Genomic DNA, 19,435 nt, shown 5'->3' on the forward strand with positions numbered 1-19,435 from the left:
ACACATACATTATTACTATTATTTTTGTCATTGGGTGAGTGCCCTTTTCGTAAGATTATACTTTGAATCTCAAGCTCTTGCTCCCTGTTATGGGCTGAATTGTGTCCCGTCACCCCATATTCATAGATTGAAGTCCTAGTTCCCAGCACCTCAGAATGGGACCTCCTGGATCTCAGACTTTGAGCCTCCAGAACTGTGAGACAATATATTTCTGTGGCTTAAACCACCCAGTCTGTGGTAGTTTGTAGCTCAAGGAAACTAATACACTCTCCAGTAAATTTACTTTTCTTTTGTGCCCCATCAGGGTTTGCAGATAAGCAAAACTCTTTAATGTCTTATCTTTGTTAAAACCTCAGAATTTTTTCTTTATCATGTAGAATGAGGGGAAACTGAAATATTGCAAAGCCATCCAAAATTAGAACTAGTACCTACAAGTTAGAAACGTTTAAAAAGTTTTTTAATAAAAATAAGACAAACTTAAGACATATAAAACTATTTACATTGTTCCAAAGTTTCTATTTACATTTGTCAACACATATTTTCACACAATCATTGGCCATGTGCTTTCCTGGGTTCTGTTTTTAACATTATTTGATAGAAATATTTCTACTTAGTGATGATGTTCATATTCTTATTTAAACAGCGACGTTTTATCTTTGTGCCTTTCACGTATTTTAGTTGTTACTCTAATTTTTCACTGTGAATATTGTGTGATTTTACTCCACTTGAACTATTTCCTTGAGGAAGAGAAAGTCCTGAATTACACACTTTCATAGTTTCTGTTCCATATTATTTTTATTCTCTAGACAGATTGAGCCGATCTGTGGTTTCAACAGAACTAAAAACTAAGTGTTCAGGTTTTCCCATAATCTTGATGTCATTTAGTTTTATGATTTTAAAATTACTTTTCCTAGCTTAAAAAGCTTTTCCGAGACTGAAAGTTTCTTGTTTTTTTTTACTTATGTCACTACCTGGGAGAGGGGGGCCCAGGCACTTTGAAAAGCAAAGTTTGAGATGTGAACAACAGGTAACCCACGCTAGCTCGCAGCTGTCCCAGAAGTGCCCGGCCCCGCCTCTCCCTCGGCGGGTCCCCGCAGACTCACCCCGCCAGCCCGGGGCTGCTTTTTGGACGCGCCCGCCAGGGGTCAGCGCAGCCTCAGCAGCGGGCTCCGGCGTCCCACAATGCACCGGGCGCTCGGGTCCGGAGGTTACCGAGCTGCGGCTAAGGCAGCCGAGTCCCGAGGGTTTGCGGGCGTCCGAGGGGCGGGGCGTCCTGGGGGCGGGGCGTCCGAGGGGCGGGGCCAGGGCCGCAGCTCCGGCAGCCTTCACTCGCAGCTGCGCCTCTCCTGCGGCCAGCCGCCCCGGATCAGGTTGTGTCTTCCCCGGCCTCGGAGACCTGTCCACCTGGCGCTGTAGCAAGGTAGGGGGTGCTCTCCCGGACCGTCCCTTTTGGGGGGTGTGAAGTCTTTTTTTTCCTAGTTGTGCCAACAGGAGAAGTCTTAACGTTGCTAATATTTAGAGATGGAGCTACCAGTTTCGCTCGGAGGAATCTATTTCAAAAGTCTTCTGTTTCCGTCCCATCATCCCTGTCCCCCCCGCCCCCCCCGACTCTGCTGGGCTTTGGGAAACCTGATTTGGGGAGTCTGTGCCAGGGTAATTTCAAGCTCTTGGTTCATCCCTCCTGTCTTGTGTAGGGATGCAAAAACTCCGGGGTGGGGTTAGAATGAGTGAGAACTTGTGTGGGTGTGGGCTGCGTGTCTTCAGAATGTGTGCCTTTGTGAAAACTCCTAAAAAGTTAGATGTCCATAGGGGTCTAATTCTCGGGGTGGGTGTGGGTCCTGAGTCTCCGCTGTTTCAGGTACTCAGTGAGTGGCGTCTGTCACATGCCCGCCTCCGCCACCCTAGAGCCATCAGGAGGTTGCTGTCCTGTGATCTAAGCCAGTGGGTGTCCTCAAGTTCTACACCCCAGAACTACTCTCCAGGACAGTGCTTCCCAACAGTCCCTGAGCGCCCCACCCCAGAGCGCCTCAACCCAGCTGACCCTAGTTTGGGGATCCCACAGTTCGAGCTTTTCAAAAAATAAAGTTAGGCAGATAGAAGGCACTGGAATATGCGGGCACCTGGGATAGCTTAAGCTTGTTGGGGTCTGTCCTCCTCAGCCTGTTTTCTGGGTCACACTGCATGGCTCCATCCATTCGGTCTCACTTCCTGTTACCCCAGAGCTCCCCTTGGTAAAGATGCCAATCTGAAATAATCCTCATCTGAAACTTGCGATTCTAAAGTGAATCCACCTTTGCCCACTTGTAAAGGCTCAGAAAAGCACTTTAGTCCTCTGATCCCTAGCTCCGATGTAAAATAAGTTTTCATTTTAAAGGTTTATTTTTCTTTAAAACCCTCACCCAATAAATATCAGTTGATAGCTTTTACTTGTGAAATCCAAGCAGTTTCATTTGTTGTTTAGTAATAAAGATTATGACTAGGAAGACCATCTAAACGATATATTCTTCAGGTGAACGTGATCCTCATTAACAAATTAGCTGACAGTGCAAGAGGCAGAAGATGGGAAATCAGGGAAGCTTGGCTCTAAAACATTTCTGCCTCTGAGAAGTCTGGACGACTAAATTGCCTTTATTTTTCCTTCAAAATGTAAAATGCTGTGAGCACAGGTTCCTTTTTTGTTAGACACACCTCTTGATTTGAGATAACAATCAGAAACAAGAAAATTCTTTCAAACAGTTATCATCTCGCCTATGCCCAAGGAAAGAAGGTAAGTCTAGGAGTTGTTAGGATTCTAAATCTTTGTTAAGCAGAAATTCTTAATGATCCTTAAGCCCATCTCTGGGTACTTTCCCCCAGGAGTGTCTGTTTTCCATCAAATATGAAATTATGAATTTCTCATTATGTATAATACTTTGTATTTGGAAAATATTTGTATTTTCTACATCTAATGTTAATATTCATTTAAAAGCATTGTGTATTTGTGCATAAAATGATACAAATCTTTAAAAGATTAAAAGCAAGAAAAAAAATTTTCTTAGCTAGTGTTCATCAGTGATTCCCACCATAAGGTCCTCAGTTAGTGGCAATAAACCCCAAAGGTAAAACCACAATCTAGAAAGTCATTAATAATCACCAGCACGCATAAGAACTAGAGGGCACTGTTTGAAGCTTAAAAGGAGCCGTTTAAGAACATGTTAAAGATAACCTTGAACAGGGCTTCCCTGGTGGCACAGTGGTTGGGAATCCTCCTGCCAATGCAGGGGACATGGGTTTGAGCCCTGGTCCAGGAAGATCCCCCATGCCACAGGGCAGCTAGGCCCATGTGCCACAACTACTGAAGCGTGCACGCCTAGAGCCGGTGCTCGGCTACGAGAGAGGCCACCACAATGAGAAACCTATGCACCACAATGAAGAGTGGCCCCCGCTCGCAACTAGGGAAAGCCCATGCACAGCAGGGAAGACCCAACGCAGCCAAAAAAAAAAAAAAAAAAAGATAACCTTGCACAGTAGATAGCAAGCATCAATTAAGGCTTCAGCTTCAAGAGATTCATATGGAAAGACAGTGACACCCATATAATGAAACTTAAATACCAATTCATGGGCTCACTAAAAATAAGCAGATCAGATGATTCCCACATCAACTGTAAATACTGTATATGCACTTTAGGTCAATTTAAATAATTGTCCCATTGCTTTTACAACCTTCCAATGCCTTGATTACTTCAAAACTGGAACAGCTGGCACTGTTCTTGCTTCTGAAGGAGGTAAATTAAGAAATTGACCTCCAGCCACAGACTGGAGTTCACAGGATTTAGCGCAAACAAGCAACTCATGAGGAACTCAGTTCTTGGGCAGATATTTATCAAGCACCTACTAAGTGCAAGACTGGACTCATTACTTTAGCCCACTCATGAAAAATAGCTTCAGGGATGATCTCTTATCAGGGGTCGTGTCATCAGGGCCATGCACGTAGAGGTCAGGCTATTTCTCAGATGCCAAGGAAGCAAAAATATCTCTCAGAAGAACCATGAAGACCCGAGGAGCTCAATTTAAAAACATCCCACTTATTTTAGAGGGAGAAGGGATAGAGGAAGTACCTTGAAATATTTCCCTTTTGGCTCCCATCCTTTGTGGTGCCAGTTTTTGAAAAAAACTCTTCATTATATAATGATACTAATTATTCTAATACTGGTCATGTAATATGAGACTTTAGAAACAGTTATCCTGATGAACTCAGGAGTTAACCTCGTGAACTATTCCAACTTTCCAATAATAAAAGCACCACCCTGTTATTCATATATATATATATTTGTTCAGTAAACATCCTAGCACTGTGCTAAGGCCGGAAATGCAAAGATGTATCGTCTAACCCTTGACGTTAAGAAGCTGATCGCGTTGGGGAAATCAACCCACAGATGGTTGTAATGAAGCGTGTACTTGGGACGGCGATAGATAATTGCTCCTGGTGCCGTGGGCCTCGAGTCTAGTCTGGTGGAGTCAGGAAAGGCCCGGAAGTGTCGGAAATTAGTAATTCTAGGATGACTCACTTTTAGCCAACACTGGGGGAAGAGTGCTTCAGGTGGAGGGGACAAGCATTAAGAAGATCATGGGGGTAGAGTGGCAAGATCTGAGAAGTAGACTGAACACAGGAAGGCCTGGTGAGGGTGAGGGGAGCCACTGAAAGCCTTATCAGGAGGGACAGGATCCTGTCTGCTTTAGGAAGCTCACTCTGAAGCTGGAGTGGAGGATAGACTTAAGAGGCCAGGAGGCAGGAAAAACTGCTAGGAGACCATAGCAGAGATTAGGAAGGAAATGAGGAGGGCTTAGCATTTGTAGAAAGCATGACCCTTTCCAGCTGTCTCATCCGTTACGTGGTTTGGTTTTCATAACCACCCTTTGCAGTCAGTAGGGTGATATTCACAGCTTCATTTTCTAAGTGCTTACCTGGTGCTTTGTGTACATGATCCCTGACCTTTATAAAAACCCTGAAAATTAAGTATTATTGACCTACTTCACAGAAGTGGATCCTGAGGCAGGGTCAGGCTCAGACCCAGGTCCTGTGTCTAAAGCAGGACTTATTCTAAACAGCAGCTGGATCCTGCTTCTCTAGAGAATGAGGCAAGACAACCCTTCTGGGCAAATCTACACCCGCGAAACATCTCTCAGGAGTCAGCATGACAATATGACTGCAGTGGCCAGCTCTTTAAGCAGTTCTGTCTCTGCATTTAAAAGTCCCATGGAACAAAACAGTGTGGCAGTTCCTCAAACTAGCAAACAGAGAATTACTGCCTGAGCCTGCAATTCCACTTCTGGGTGTACACCCAAAAAAAGTGAACGCCGGGACTCAGATACTTGTACACTTGTGTTCATGACATTATTCACAGTAGTCAAAAGGTGGAAACAACGCAGGTGTCCACTGATAGAAGAATGGATAAACAAAATGTGGTCTGTACATACAATGAAGTATTATTCAGCCTTAAAAGGAAGGAAATTCTGACACATGCTACAACATGGATGAACTTTGAGGACATAATGCTCAGTGCAATAGGCCAGTCACAAAAGGGCAGATGCTTTATGATTCCACTTATGGTCAGATTCACAGAGATGGGAAGTAGAATGGTGGTTGCCAGGACAGGTGGAGAGGGGGATGGGAAGTTGCTGTTTAATGGGTAGAGAGTTTCAGTTTGGAAAGACGAAAAGAGTTCTGGAGATGGACGGCGGTGATGGTTGCACAACAATGTGAATGTATTTAATGACTCTGAACTATACATTTTAAAAAGGCTAAAACGGTAAATTTTATGTGTATTTTTCCAAAAACAAAAAAGAGCAAGTGACTTACCCAGGGTCACTGAGCAAGTTCAGGCAGAAGGAGAATTCAAAGCAAAAACATGGCCTCTGCCAGACCGTCACACCTGGTAGTGACAAGGAAGCTCTTTGGGCGGAAGGAGGTGTGCTCTGGCTTTCTTTTTAAGCAGAAAGAGAAACCAAGTTTTCCATTGTTATCAGCCTTACTGCAGCAAATTCACAGGATTCCAATCGCTGAAGAAACATGGGTGCTTAGAACCTGGTATTTGGTTGCTGGCTTTGTCTAGGTAATCAAGGTGGGAAACTGGTGATAAGTTGGATTTTATTCATTCATTCATTTGTTCATTCATTCATTACCAAATATTTGAGGGCCTGTGTTGTACCAAATATCCTCTCCAGTTTCCAACTTTTCTGTCTAGTTACAGCCATCTGCCAGCTTTATTCTAGATGCTCTGCCAGTTTCCCTTGGACATAAAGTCCTAAGTTATATAAACCTTCCTTGATTCCTGGAAAGATCAATAGGGGGAACGGGTAGGGTTGAAGGGAGGTGATATGAGGTAAAGTGGGAGGTACCAAATGCCTAAGAGAGTTGTGATTCCAATGAAGAAGCTGCTAAGCGCTATAGGAGTCCCATGAGGTGTGTCCAGGGGCTGCAGGTGCAGAAATATTGAGTGCAGCTCATGTACCTCACCCCTGGCATAGACCAAGTGTGGGCACTGCCTAGAGTCTTTTTTTTTTAAATTGAAGTATAGTTGATTTACAATGTTGTGCTAATTTCTGCTGTACAGCAAAGTGACTCAGTTTATACACATGTGTACATTCTTTTTTCATATTCTTTTCCATTATGGTTTATCCCAGGAGATTGGACATAGTTCCCTGTGCTATACAGTAGGACCTTGTTGTTTATCCATTCTAAATGTAATAGTTTGCATCTACTAACCCCAAACTCCCAACCCATCCCTCTCCTGCCCCCCCCTCCCCGCTGGCAACCACAAGTCTGATCTCTATGTCTGTGAGTGTGTTTCTGTTTCATAGATAGGTTCATTTGTGCCATATTTTAGATTCCACATATAAGTGATATCATATGGTATTTGTCTTTCTCTTTCTGGCTTCACTTAGTGTGATGATCTCTGGGTCCATCCATGTTGCTGCAAATGGCATTATTTCATTCTTTTTTATGGCTGAGTAGTATTCCATTGTATATATGTACCACATCTTCTTTATTCATTCATCTGTATATGGACATTTAGGTTGTTTCCATGTCTTGGCTATTGTGAATAGTACTGCTGTGAACTTTGGGGTCCATGTATCTTTTTTTTTTTTTTTTTGCTGTGTGGGGGCCTCTCACCATTGCGGCCTCTCCCGCTGCGGAGCACAGGCTCCGGACGCTCAGGCCCAGGGGCCATGGCTCACAAGCCCAGCCGCTCCGCGGCACGTGGGATCCTCCCGGATCGGGGCACGAACCTGCGCCCGCCGCATCGGCAGGCGGACTCCCAACCACTGCACCACCAGGGAAGCCCATGTATCTTTTTTTTAATTTAAAAAAAAAATTTATTTTATTTATTTATATTTGGCTGCATTGGGTCTTTGTTACTGCTTGCGGGCTTTCTCTAGTTGTGGCGAGCGGGGGCTACTCTTGGTTGCGGTGCGCGGGCTTCTCATTGTGGTGGCTTCTCTTGTTGCGGAGCACAGGCTCTAGGTGCACAGGCTTCAATAGTGTGGCACCTGGGCTTAGTAGTTGTGGCTTGCAGGCTCTAGAGCGCAGGCTCAGTAGTTGTGATGCATGGGCTTAGTTGCTCCATGGCATGGGGGATCCTTCTGGACTAGGGATTGAACCCATGTCCCCTGCATTGGCAGGCGGATTCTTAACCACTGTGCCACCAGGGAAGCCCCATGTATCTTTTTGAATTATAATTTTGTCTAGGTATATGCCCAGGAGTGGGATTGCTGGATCATATGGTAATTCTATTTTTAGTTTTCTGAGGAACCTCCATACTGTTTTCCATAGTGGCTGCACCAACTTGCATTCCCACCAGCAGTGTAGGGGTTCCCTTTTCTCTACATCCTCTACAGCATTTGTTATTTTTAGGCTTTTTAGTGATGCCATTCTGACCAGTGTGAGGTGGTACCTCATGGTAGTTTTGATTTGCATTTCTATAATAATTAGTGATGTTGAGCATCTTTTCATGTGCCTACTGGCCATCTATATGTCTTTGGAGAAATGTCTGTTAAAGTCTTCTGCCCATTTTTCGATTGGGTTGTTTGTATTTTTGTTGTTGAGTTGTACGAGCTCTTAGTATATTTTGGAAATTAAGCCCTTGTCGGTCACATTATTTGCAAATATTTTCTCCCATTCTGTAGGTTGTCTTTTTGTGCTTTTTTGGTTTTTTTTATGTTTTCCTTTGCTGTGCAAAAGCTTGTAAGTTTGATTAGGTCCCATTTGTTTATTTTTGTTTTTATTTCTATTGCCTTGAGAGACTGACCTAAGAAAACATTGGTACTATTTATGTCAGAAAATATTTTGCCTATGTTCTCTTCTAAGAATTTTTTTTTTTTTTTTTTTGCGGTACGCGGGCCTCTCACTGTTGTGGCCTCTCCCGTTGCCGAGCACAGGCTCCGGATGTGCAGGCTCAGCGGCCATGGCTCACGGGCCCAGCCGCTCCGCGGCATGTGGGATCTTCCCGGACCGGGGCACAAACCCGTGTCCCATGCATCGGCAGGTGGACTCTCAACCACTGCGCCACCAGGGAAGCCCCTCTTCTAAGAATTATATGGTGTCATGTCTTATGTTTAAGTCTTTAAGCCATTTTAGTTTATTTTTTTGTATGGTGTGAGGGTGTGTTCTAACATCATTGATTTACATGCAGCTGTCAAACTTTCCCAGCACCACTTGCTGAAAAGACTGTCTTTTTCCCATTTTATATTCTTGCCTTCTTTGTCGAAGATTAATTGACTGTAGGTGTGTGGGTTTATTTCTGGGCTCTCTATTCTGTTCCATTGATCCATGTGTCTTTTTGTACTAATACCACACTTTTGATTACTGTCACTTGTCTGAAGTCTGGGAGAGTTATGCCTCCTGCTTTGTTTTTTTCCCTCAGGATAGCTTTGGCAATTCTGGGTCTTTTATGGTTCCATATAAATTTTTGGATTATTTGTTCTAATTCTGTGAAAAACGTCATGGGTAATTTGATAGGGGTCCCATTAAATCTGTAGATTGCTTTGGGTAGTATTGCCATTATACCAATATTCTTCCAACCCAAGAACATGGTATTTCTTTCCATTTCTCTGAATCCTCTTTAATTTCCTTTATTAATGTTTTATAGTTCTCAGCATATATGTCTTTAACCTCCTTGGTCAGGTTTATTCCTAGGTATTTTTTTTTTTTGGTGTGATTTTAAAAGGTATTGTGTTTTTACATTCCCTTTTTGATATTTCGTTGTTAGTGTAAAGAAACGCAACCGATTTCTGAATGTTAACCTCGTATCCTGCTACTTTGCTGAATTCATTTATTAGATCTAGTAGTTTTTGTATGGAGTCTTTAGGGTCTTCTTTATATGGTATGGTACTGCCTGGAGTCTTAACACCTGTGTGGAGGGTCAGGGTGATACCCACAGCAGACACCCCAAAAGGCAGACAAAAAGAGCCATACATGGAGACAAGCAGTGGTACAAAAAAGGAGAGTGATGTGGAAGACAGTGCAGTCTGGAAAAAGCCCAACTTTTATGGAATGACTTCCCCATCTGTGCCTCTAAGGATAAAGCCTGGTTGGCTGTTCACAACTATGTGCATAAATGTGAATAGAGTCTTTTTTTTTTTTTTTTTTTTTGTGGTACGCGGGCCTCTCACTGTTGTGGCCTCTCCCGTTGCGGAACACAGGTTCCGGACGCGCAGGCTCAGCGGCCATGGCTCACGGGCCCAGTTGCTCTGGGGCATGTGGGATCTTCCCGGACCGGGGCACGAAGCCGTGTCCCCTGCATCGGCAGGCGGACTCCCAACCACCGCGCCACCAGGGAAGCCCCGTGAATAGAGTCTTTTAAAAAAATCCACAATATTTGGACCTGTCTGCTTCTAGGAGATATGAAGTATAGGATACGAGGTAAAGCATAACTTTAAAAATAAGGCACTGGGGTAGTTAAGTAAAACAAGCACTAGATTTGAAATGACGTGAGGAGGAAGGGCACATCGGGAGAAGCAGGGTGCTTGGTGTATAAGAGACGCACAGTCTATTCTAGCTATTTTCAAAATATAAAACAAAAATGGTCATAGCAATGAAGTGGAAGTAGGTCCTACTAGGCATCTGAGATGAGACATTTTGGCATGGGATTTGGTTTTAAGTTTCTTGGAAGCCATGGTATAAAAGGAAACACGTTGGGTTACATCATTTTCTTACTCTGGCAAGATAAAGTATACAAATTCAGCTCTAGAGGAGACAGTTTTTTTCCTGGAACTAAACTCAGGGGAGGATTTACCACACGGGCTCTGTTGAATACAGTTTTGAAGCTGTGGACAGCATCTTCGATAACGTTTTATAGGTCAGCTCTGAAGACGTCATGCAGATGAGTGGGTTTTACCTTTGGTGGAAACCATCTGGAGGCAAAACTGAACGTGTAAAGTATTTTTTGTTAGAATGCTGTAGCGGGGCTTCCCTGGTGGCACAGTAGTTCAGAATCCGCCTGCCAACGCAGGGGACACAGGTTTGAGCAGTGGTCCGAGAAGATCGCACATGCCACGGAGCAACTAAGCCCGTGCACCACAACTACTGAGCCTGCACACCTAGAGCCCGTGCTCTGCAACAAGAGAAGCCACCACAATAAGCCTGAGCACCGCAACGAAGAGTAGCCCCCGCTCGCCACAACTAGAGAAAGCCCACACACAACAACTAAGAACCAAAGCAGCCAACAACAAATAAATAAAATAAATTTATTAAAAAAAAAAAGATTGCTGTAGTGGTGGGATTCCGGACAGTCACTTTCAGGAAGTTACCTAAGGATGAGTCATTAGAAGAACCTGGAGAAGTGGGCTGAATTGGACACCTGAGTAGGAAAACCTCTAACCCTCAGTTGAGCTCGGTCATTTGCATTGTTCTCATGGGGTAGAGGATCCCTTGGCAGGAAACCAGAGCTTAGTGGTCCAACAGGCGTTTAAGCTTTGAAGCAAGAATTGAATAAGGCCTGTGCTGATCTTGACACCCCATCGGCCTCACGTTTGCACCAGGGACAAAGCAAGTGGTAAGCTGTTCAGTGCCAACATGGATGGGTAGAGGAGAGAAAGAGGGCTTGGGCTGAGCCATCTGTGTACAAGTTCTCATCTGGAGCTAGAACTTTGTGAAGCAGCTAAGAGATCTGGGACCCGTGAGCTGTTCATTTTTATGCTTTTTACTGTTTGCTTTTTGTTTTGTATTTGTTTGCTCTTCCCTTTGTGCTTTAGTGAAAATTTGCTTTCAACAATTCTAATCTTGGCTAAGCCAAGGAAAAAAATGATTGGTTCACACCTGAGCCAGGATGAAGTTCAAACTTCTTAACTGCTCTTGAGCGAGGCAGTGTCTGGTCTGGTCCTTTCTCACTTGCTTAGACTCATCTTCCGACCTCTCCCTACACCCTGTGCTCTACTTGTGCTATGCAACCTACAGCCCCCAGAAGTAAGCCTGTTCCATGTCTCAAGAGTTGTTTTTTTTTTTTAAATTTTAATTTATTTATTTTTGGCTGCATTGGGTCTTTGTCGCTGCACGCGAGCTTTCTCTTGTTGCGGTGAGTGGGGGCTACTCTTCGCTGCGGTGCGCAGGCTTCTCATTGTGGAGTCTTCTCTTGTGGCAGAGCATGGGCTCTAGGCGTGTGGGCTCAGTAGTTGTGGCATGTGGGCCCTAGAGCACATGGGCTCAGTAGTTGTGGTGCATGGGCTCTATGGTGGCAGGCTTCAGTAGTTGTGCACTGGCTCAGTAGTTGTGGAGCACGGGCTCTAGAGTGCAGGCTCAGTAGTTGTGGCACATGGGCTTAGTTGCTCCGCAGCATGTGGGATCTTCCAGGACCAGGGCTTGAACCTGTGTCCCCTGCATTGGCAGGCAGATTCTTAATCACTGAGCCACCAGGGAAGCCCCTCATGGGTTTTTATACTCTGCTGTTCCCTCTGCTTCCCACTCTTCCTCACCTTCGCTGCCCAGAGAAATCGTCATCCTTCAAGACTCTGCTGAAGTGTTGCCTTGTCCAGGAGGCCCTCCTAACCCTTTCTGCCCATTCTGGAGGAGATGATCACGTTCGCCTTTCCACCCCCTCTGCCTCCTGTCTCAGCTCCTGTCACTCTGTATTGGCATCATTTACTGAGTCTGAATCCTTCAAAGTTAGGGATGAGGTTGTAATCTTAGCTCGTCACCTTGCTTCTGGCACGTGGTAACCTAGATGTGTGAAGGCTGAGGAGAGAATCAGAGTACTCTGAAGGGCCAGGAGGAATGAACTTTCCAGCTTAAGAACCTGGAAATGATAAGTAAGAAGTGAGGCAGATAGGGCTTCCCTGGTGGCGCAGTGGTTGAGAGTCCGCCTGCCGATGCAGGGGACGTGGGTTCGTGCCCGGTCTGGGAAGATCCCACATGCCACAGAGTGGCTGGGCCCGTGAGCCATGGCCGCTGAGCCCGCGCGTCCGGAGCCTGTGCTCCACAACGGGAGAGGCTGCAACGGTGAGAGGCCCGCGTACCGCAGGGAAAAAAAAAAAAAAAGAAGTGGGGCAGATAAATGAAAACCCAGACAAGGAAGGCCTTGGATAGGAAAGTTCCCACCTGGGTTTTTTTTTTTTTGTTTCTGTTTGCTTTTTCTTTATGAAGAATATTGAATAATTCAGTAGTAAATACCCTCAACTATGAAAGACAAAAAAAAAAAAATGCTCTTCAGAGTGTTTACATCATACCTCTCTGAAGATAGGTATCACAAGACTACATCGTAATTTGGAAAAGACATTTCAGGAGGGGTTGCGACAGTATGGTCCAAAAACTTTGTTGAGGATGAAACTAAATATAAGGATAGAAGTTGAAAACGTGGATGACTAATGTGATCAGTAGATGAGGTCTTCAAATACAGTTATCTCACATGAGCTCTTATCACTCTTAACTGAAACTTCAGTCTTGATACTGGAAAGGACCTTATCTAGTGGCCTCTTGGTATTTGGTATTTGTTCAACCCAAGGGTTGTATCTGCTCTTAAGAGCATTGTTCTGGGGACTTCCCAGGTGGTTCAGTGGGTAGACTCTGCACTCCCAATGCGGGGGTCCTGGGTTTGATCCCTGGTTGAGGAACTAGATCCCACATGCATGCTGCAACTAAGGAGTCCGCATGCTGCAACTAAGGATCCCACATGCCGCAACTAAACATGCCTCAGTGAAGATTCTGTGTGCCGCAACTAAGACCCAGCACAGCCAAAATAAATAAATAAATAAATAAATAAATAAAAAACAAAAAATATTGTTTTAAAAAAAAGAGCATTGTTTTGGTAACTTTGATCTCTTAATTAGGTGGTCACTGAGATCCCAAGACCTTTATTTTACGCGCACAGGTTGAGTTTGGTTTTGTGTTTTAGACCCAGATTCGTTTTCCCGTTCCAGCCTTCTGAATCTTATCCGCCACTCTGGATTCTGTCACATCATTTTGTGAGATCTTCCTGTGGTTTATCTCCATCAGGTTGGCAGTTTACTATGCAGAAAAGCTGAGTGTCCTGTCAGCAAACGTAAAAGTTCCTCTTTTAGATCAGTCATGAAAACGATCCCAGTACACACTAACATGTTTTAATTTATGAAAGAGATAATTTATAAATCAGTTGCCTCATTGTGATCAAACATTTACTTTCAGATTCCATCCTTTCCTCGACGTACCAGATTTGGGGGAAACTATGGAATGGTTTCTGTCATCCAGTGGGCCCTCTTAGCTTCCAGTCAATTCTGTGTTTTCCTAGTATCTCTCCTATTCGCCACGGCACAGTTTCAGATGGCTTCCGTTCTCTTTAAGCCTTCCACCCCCCCAACCCCGCCCCTTCCACCCCAACCCCGCCCCCTCCACCTCTGTTCACCTCATCCTCAGCAAAGGGCCCCGCCCGCTACTTTCTGGAGAAGATGGAGGTTGTCAGACAGTCGCATCATCGAGTTCCTGCTGCCACTGCCAGGACGCCTAGTTAATTCCGCCCGCATCCTTCTCTCTGTCGGCTTCCAGTGAAGAGGTGTCCTTCCCTTGAATTGGGGCCGACCTTTAAGTCTGTGCTTTGTCCTGTGTTCTGGACCTTCTTCCTCCTCAGGGGCTCCCCCAGCTGACTGTCCCCTCTCCTGTATCCTCCTCGTTAGCCTTTACACATTCTCCCTCCTCATCCGTCTGAAAGCATCTCCCTCCACAGCCCTTCCCTTCAAACTCAGTGCCTTGACTTAGAATTGTTTCTGTTCTATTTCCTCACCTCATTTCAGTCTGGCTTGTACCACCACCCCTCGACTAACACTGTCCTCACCAAGGCCACCAACTACTGCCTTGTGGCTAAACCCAACGCATACATCTTGGTCCTTGTCTGCCGTATCTCTCTAGAGCATTTGGCTTTACCGACCACATTCATCTCTGAAAACCCTTCTGCTGGCACTGCAGTTTCCTGGGCTCCTCCTTTCCTCTGTCTTTCTCGTTGGGCTCATCTTCCTGTGTCGCTTCTTCAGTGGTGGTTCTACCCTGGTCTCTCCACTCCCACTGTCCCCTCTCTTCCCAGGATTCTTTTGGTTCCAAGCGACAGACCTCAATTCACGTTGAACTAAACAGGACTTCCCTGGTGGTGCAGTGGTTAAGAATCCGCCTGCCAATGCAGGGGACACGGGTTCAAGCCTTGGTCCGGGAAGATCCCACATACCGCGGAACTAAACCCATGCACCACAACTAGTGAGCCACAACTACTGAGCCCGCAAGCCACAACTACTGAAGCCTGCGCACCTAGAGCCCGTGCTCCGCAACAAGAGAAGCCACTGCAATGAGAAGCCCGTGCAACGCAACTTGGGAAAGCCCATGCACAGCAACGAAGACCCAATGCAGCCAAAATTAAATAAATAAAAAAGAAAAAACAAATTAAACTAAAAACCAACCGAAACACCACCACCACCAAAAACCACAACAAGGGAAATTCTTTGATTCATATGCCTGCAAAGTCCAGTAGTAGATCTGGGATAGCTGGTCCAGAGATGTAACATAAGGACGTCAGAAACAGCTTCACCCTCTCTGTCTCTTAGCTTTGTTTTCCATTGTGTTGGCGCCATTCTAAGGTGGCCTCTTTCTAAATGATGGCACGACTTCTGCCAGCAACTCCAGGCTTCTAGCCAATCCTCTTAGGAAACACAATGGAAGATTTTCTACCCAGTTTCTGAAGCTGGAAGTCTAGGAATCATTTTTGACTTCTGTTCCCACACATCTTAATCACCAAGTCCTGTCCCGTCTTCTAAGTATCTCTGCATCCCCGTTGCCAGTGTTTTAATTCAGGGTACCATCTTTTGTCTCGATTCCTGCAGCAGCCCCCAGTAATTTTCTTCCTTGGGTCTTGCTGCCCTCCAACCTGTTCTCCACATCACAACCAGGGTAATCTTTCGAAAATGTTACGTGATGGCCCCCCAATGGATAGGAAGTTCAAGACAAAACTCCTTGTTATGTTCCGGAAGGCCTTGTATGATACAGCTCCTGCCTACTTCTCTTTTCACATCATCCCTTATTCCAGACAGTTCAGCCACAGATGCATGGCAGACTAGCCAGCTCCCTCCTAGCTCTGCCTTTTTCATGCAGTGCTCCTTCCAGCTGGACCATTTTCCTCCTGGCCCCCCACCTAATGAGCCTCTTCTTATCCATTCAGGTCTCACATTAGATATAACTGTATTGAGAAAATCCTTCCAGGAATTCCCTGGCGGTCCAGTGGTTAGGACTCTGTGCTTCCACTGCAGGGGGCACAGGTTCGATCCCTGGTCAGGGAACTAAGATCCTGCAAGCCGCAAGGTGTGGCCAAAAAAAAAAAAAAGAAAATAGAAGAAAAGAAAAACTCTTGGCAGAGAAAATCCTTCCATACTGCATTATGTACACACTCTTCCTACAAGAATATTCTTTTTCCACCTTAGCAATTACCGCATTTTATTGTCATTGCTCATTAAATCGTCTGTATCCCTCAGCAGACTATAAGGTCCACGAAGGCAGATATTTCCCTTGTTTTCTGAAATATCCCCAGCATCACAGAGTAGACACTTGATAAATATTTGTTAAATTGTAAAATAAAATGAGATGTGATTGTAGTAGGTGATTTTAGAATCTAGATTGATTCGCTAAGCTACTGGAAAGTCTGTAATGTCTACTGCTTTTCTTTTTTATATGCTTATTGGTTTTCTTTTAAAAATAGTAGAGTTATAGAATTAAAGAGGATCTTAGTAATTATCCTGCACTAATTCACTTCACTTGACAGGTAAGGAAGAGGGAGCTCAGAGGGACTTAGTAATTTACACAAACCACGGAGCTATTCACGGTGGTCTAATTGGACTGGAGCTCAGAGCTCCTGACTTTTAGTGCAGCGCAGCCTCCTCTTCACCATGATAGCAGCACTTCTAACAGATTAGTGTAGTGCGATTTTTATTTTATAACATTTTGCCTTTTTAAAAAATTTATTGATTTTCGGCTGTGTTGGGTCTCCGTTACTGCGCGCGGGCTTTCTCTAGTTGCGGTGAGCGGGGGCTACCTTTCGTTGTGGTGCGCGGGCTTCTCTCATTGCGGTGGCTTCCTTTGTTGCAGGGCATGGGCTCTAGGCACGTGGGCTTCAGGAGTTGCAGCATGCGGGCTCAGTAGTTGTGGCTCTCGGGTTTTAGAGCGCCAGCTCAGTAATTGTGGTGCACGGGCTTACTTGCTCCACGGCATGTGGGATCTTTCCGGACCAGGGCTTGAACCCGTGTCCCCTGCACTGGCAGGCGGACTCTTAACCACTGCGCCACCAGGGAAGTCCCTGTAGTGCGATTTTTATTTTAATTCAAAGGAAGCTTATCGCCGATAGCCTCACATATTTCCCTTCTTAAGATGTACTTGCCGATCTTGTACATCTCGGTGGATTCTGACAGTTTTTCAGGATGCAAATCTCCCTGGTCTACAGATGCCTAAATATCCTGTAGAGTCTGTCCTCTATGCCATTGGCCCACGAAGAACCAGAAGTTACACATTTGATTCCCTTGTTCCACCGTTTCTCCTTGGAAGGGTAATTACTGAGTAGATGCCATCTGGATTTGATCTGAGGAACACTAATGTTGTATAAAAGAAGTAACAGACTTCTGTTTAACTCTTTGTATGAACTACTCTTCTCTCTTCCCTCTGTGAGGCTTACTGACTGATGCCCAGTATGAAATAGGAGCTTGAAAAGAGAACTGCTTCTATAAAAACAAGTTGAAATTTGGAAAAGACTGGGTAGGAGTAACTTTCTAAAAAGAATTATAGTAGAATTGGATATGGGTGAGAAAACAGACATTGGGGAAATTTTTTTTTTTTTTCTTTTTTTTTTTTTTTTTGCGGTACGCGGGCCTCTCACTGCTGTGGCCTCTCCCGTTGTGGAGCACAGGCTCCAGAGGCGCAGGCTCCGCGGCCATGGCTCACGGGCCCAGCCGCTCCGCGGCATGTGGGATCCTCCCGGACCGGGGCACGAACCCGTGTCCCCTGCATCGGCAGGCGGACTCTCAACCACTGCGCCACCAGGGAAGCCCTGGGGAAAATTTTTAGTTAATAGAAAATAGTTTTTAGGGACTTCCCTCATGGCTCAGGGGTTAAGAATCTGCCTGCCAATGCAGGGGACAGAGGTTCAATCCCTGGTCCGGGAAGATCCCACATGCCACAGAACAACTAAGCCCATGCGCCACAACTACTGAGCCTGCACTGTAGAGCCCGCAAGTCACAACTACTGAGCCCGCAAGTCACAACTACTGAAGTCTGCACACGTAGAGCCTGCACACCGCAACAAAGAGAAGCCCACGCTCTCTGCAACTAGAGAAAGCCTGCGCGCAGCAACGAAGACCGAACACAGCCAAAAATAAGTAAAATTTTTTTTAAAAAGTAAAAAAAAAAAGGAGTTTTTATATTAAAATTTTTAATTTATTAAAAAAAATTTTAAATTAAGGAAACCAAAAATGGAACCTGTCGACCAAAGCATTATGAAACTTCAATTAATTGACCTATTCTGTGCATAAATGTCTTCAAGTGTTCATTTTAAATAAAACGTTCAGTGTATCTTTTCATTATGGTTCCTGCTTTAAACGGATTATTTCAGTTAACTGAATCGCCTACTCTTCTGCCTTTTGTAGGTGGACATGTTATATGCAGCTGAATCTTTCATGTGGTTATAATTTTGCTTTTGAACTGCATTTAAACTTCTCAAGGGCTAGGAGTGTACCTACATATTGCATTTCCTGTAGATTTTACCATGGGGCCTAACTCTGCATATGCCTCCGATGATAGGGTTTTATTTCCCTAGCCAACTAGTCTTTCTCACTCTGGGTCAACATTATTATTTTGTTTTCATCTTTACTCCTTCATTCTTCCTAACTCACGGACATTGTTCCTTCTGAAAAGGAGAGAGAGAAAGGGAATATAAGGAGAGCATCTGCTAACCTCCCTCGGGGGCTTGCCATGTATTTGATACTAAAAAAGAAACTAAAAAGGAAGCGAAAGACAAGTTAAAAATATATTTAAAACAGATGTTTGTGCTTAAATTTAAAAATTCCAAATGCCACCCTTTGACCCAGCAGGTCTACTTCTAGAAGCCTATCCTATGGAAATAATTAAACACATGCAAAAAAGATTTAGCTCTACCATGTTCATCTCAACCTTGTTTATAATGGGGGAGAATTAGGAACAACTTGAATTTTCAACCTTCAATTTTCAAGGACTTAACATTTAAATACAGTGGAGTTCCATTATTTTTAAAAATGCATTTAGTGACATATAAAGATAGTTATAATTTATTAATTGATTGAAAATCAAGCTATAAAATGTGTACATCCCATTTTTGTAAAAGACAAATGTGCAAAAATGACTAGGAAGATATACGTAAAGATTATATGATGGTAATGAAATAACTTTTTTCTCATTTATGCTTTAAACTTGTTTACAAAAAACTTCTGTAAAGTTATTTTTAAATTAAAAGCTACTCCCAACAAAATAGTTCCTATTAATGTCATTGTTGGATATGACTTTTTTCTTCAGAAGTAATTGATTGTAAATAAATATGTTAATAGCTGAGGTCTTAGGAAAAGGAAAACATCTCCTCTACTTTCCTGCCTTAATACCACTTTTCTTCCTAGCTGCAGTGGGTTCCAAATCAGTAGTTCTGTTAAGATGGAGTTTTGTGAGAGGGGAGGAGGTGACTGGATTTTATTTCTAGTTTACTAATTCTCTTTATCACCTTGGGACATTTACTTTTCGTCTTTTTGTCCAGTAACCCTCTCTGTAAAATGGGGAGAAATCCTTCCTCATTACTACCCCAGCAGAGGGATTGACAACACCAGTGGGTTCCACCCCTGGCCTGGAACATGGCCAGTCTCTGCCACAAAGCCATGATACACATAATAAGTACTAACTTAACAGTAATTCATTGATTATGTAATAAGTAATAATTCACCTGGCCAC

General features: G+C 44.3%; 1 protein-coding gene across 2 annotated transcripts in view; it reads left to right on the forward strand.

Annotated features, from left to right (window-relative positions):
- The first annotated feature begins 1,306 nt into the window (after positions 1-1,306).
- Positions 1,307-19,435, forward strand: part of EXTL3 (exostosin like glycosyltransferase 3) — a 127,804-nt gene continuing 109,675 nt past the window's right edge. Inside the window, exon 1 of one of the 2 annotated variants that reach the window (XM_067745276.1) lies at positions 1,307-1,420. The gene's annotated coding sequence lies outside the window, so the exon portion shown is untranslated. The remainder of the gene's footprint in view (positions 1,421-19,435) is intronic. The other variant, XM_067745277.1, reaches the window with a different exon arrangement.

The sequence above is a fragment of the Pseudorca crassidens genome, chromosome 7, assembly GCF_039906515.1.
Source record: "Pseudorca crassidens isolate mPseCra1 chromosome 7, mPseCra1.hap1, whole genome shotgun sequence".
Taxonomy (NCBI): Eukaryota; Metazoa; Chordata; class Mammalia; order Artiodactyla; family Delphinidae; genus Pseudorca; species Pseudorca crassidens.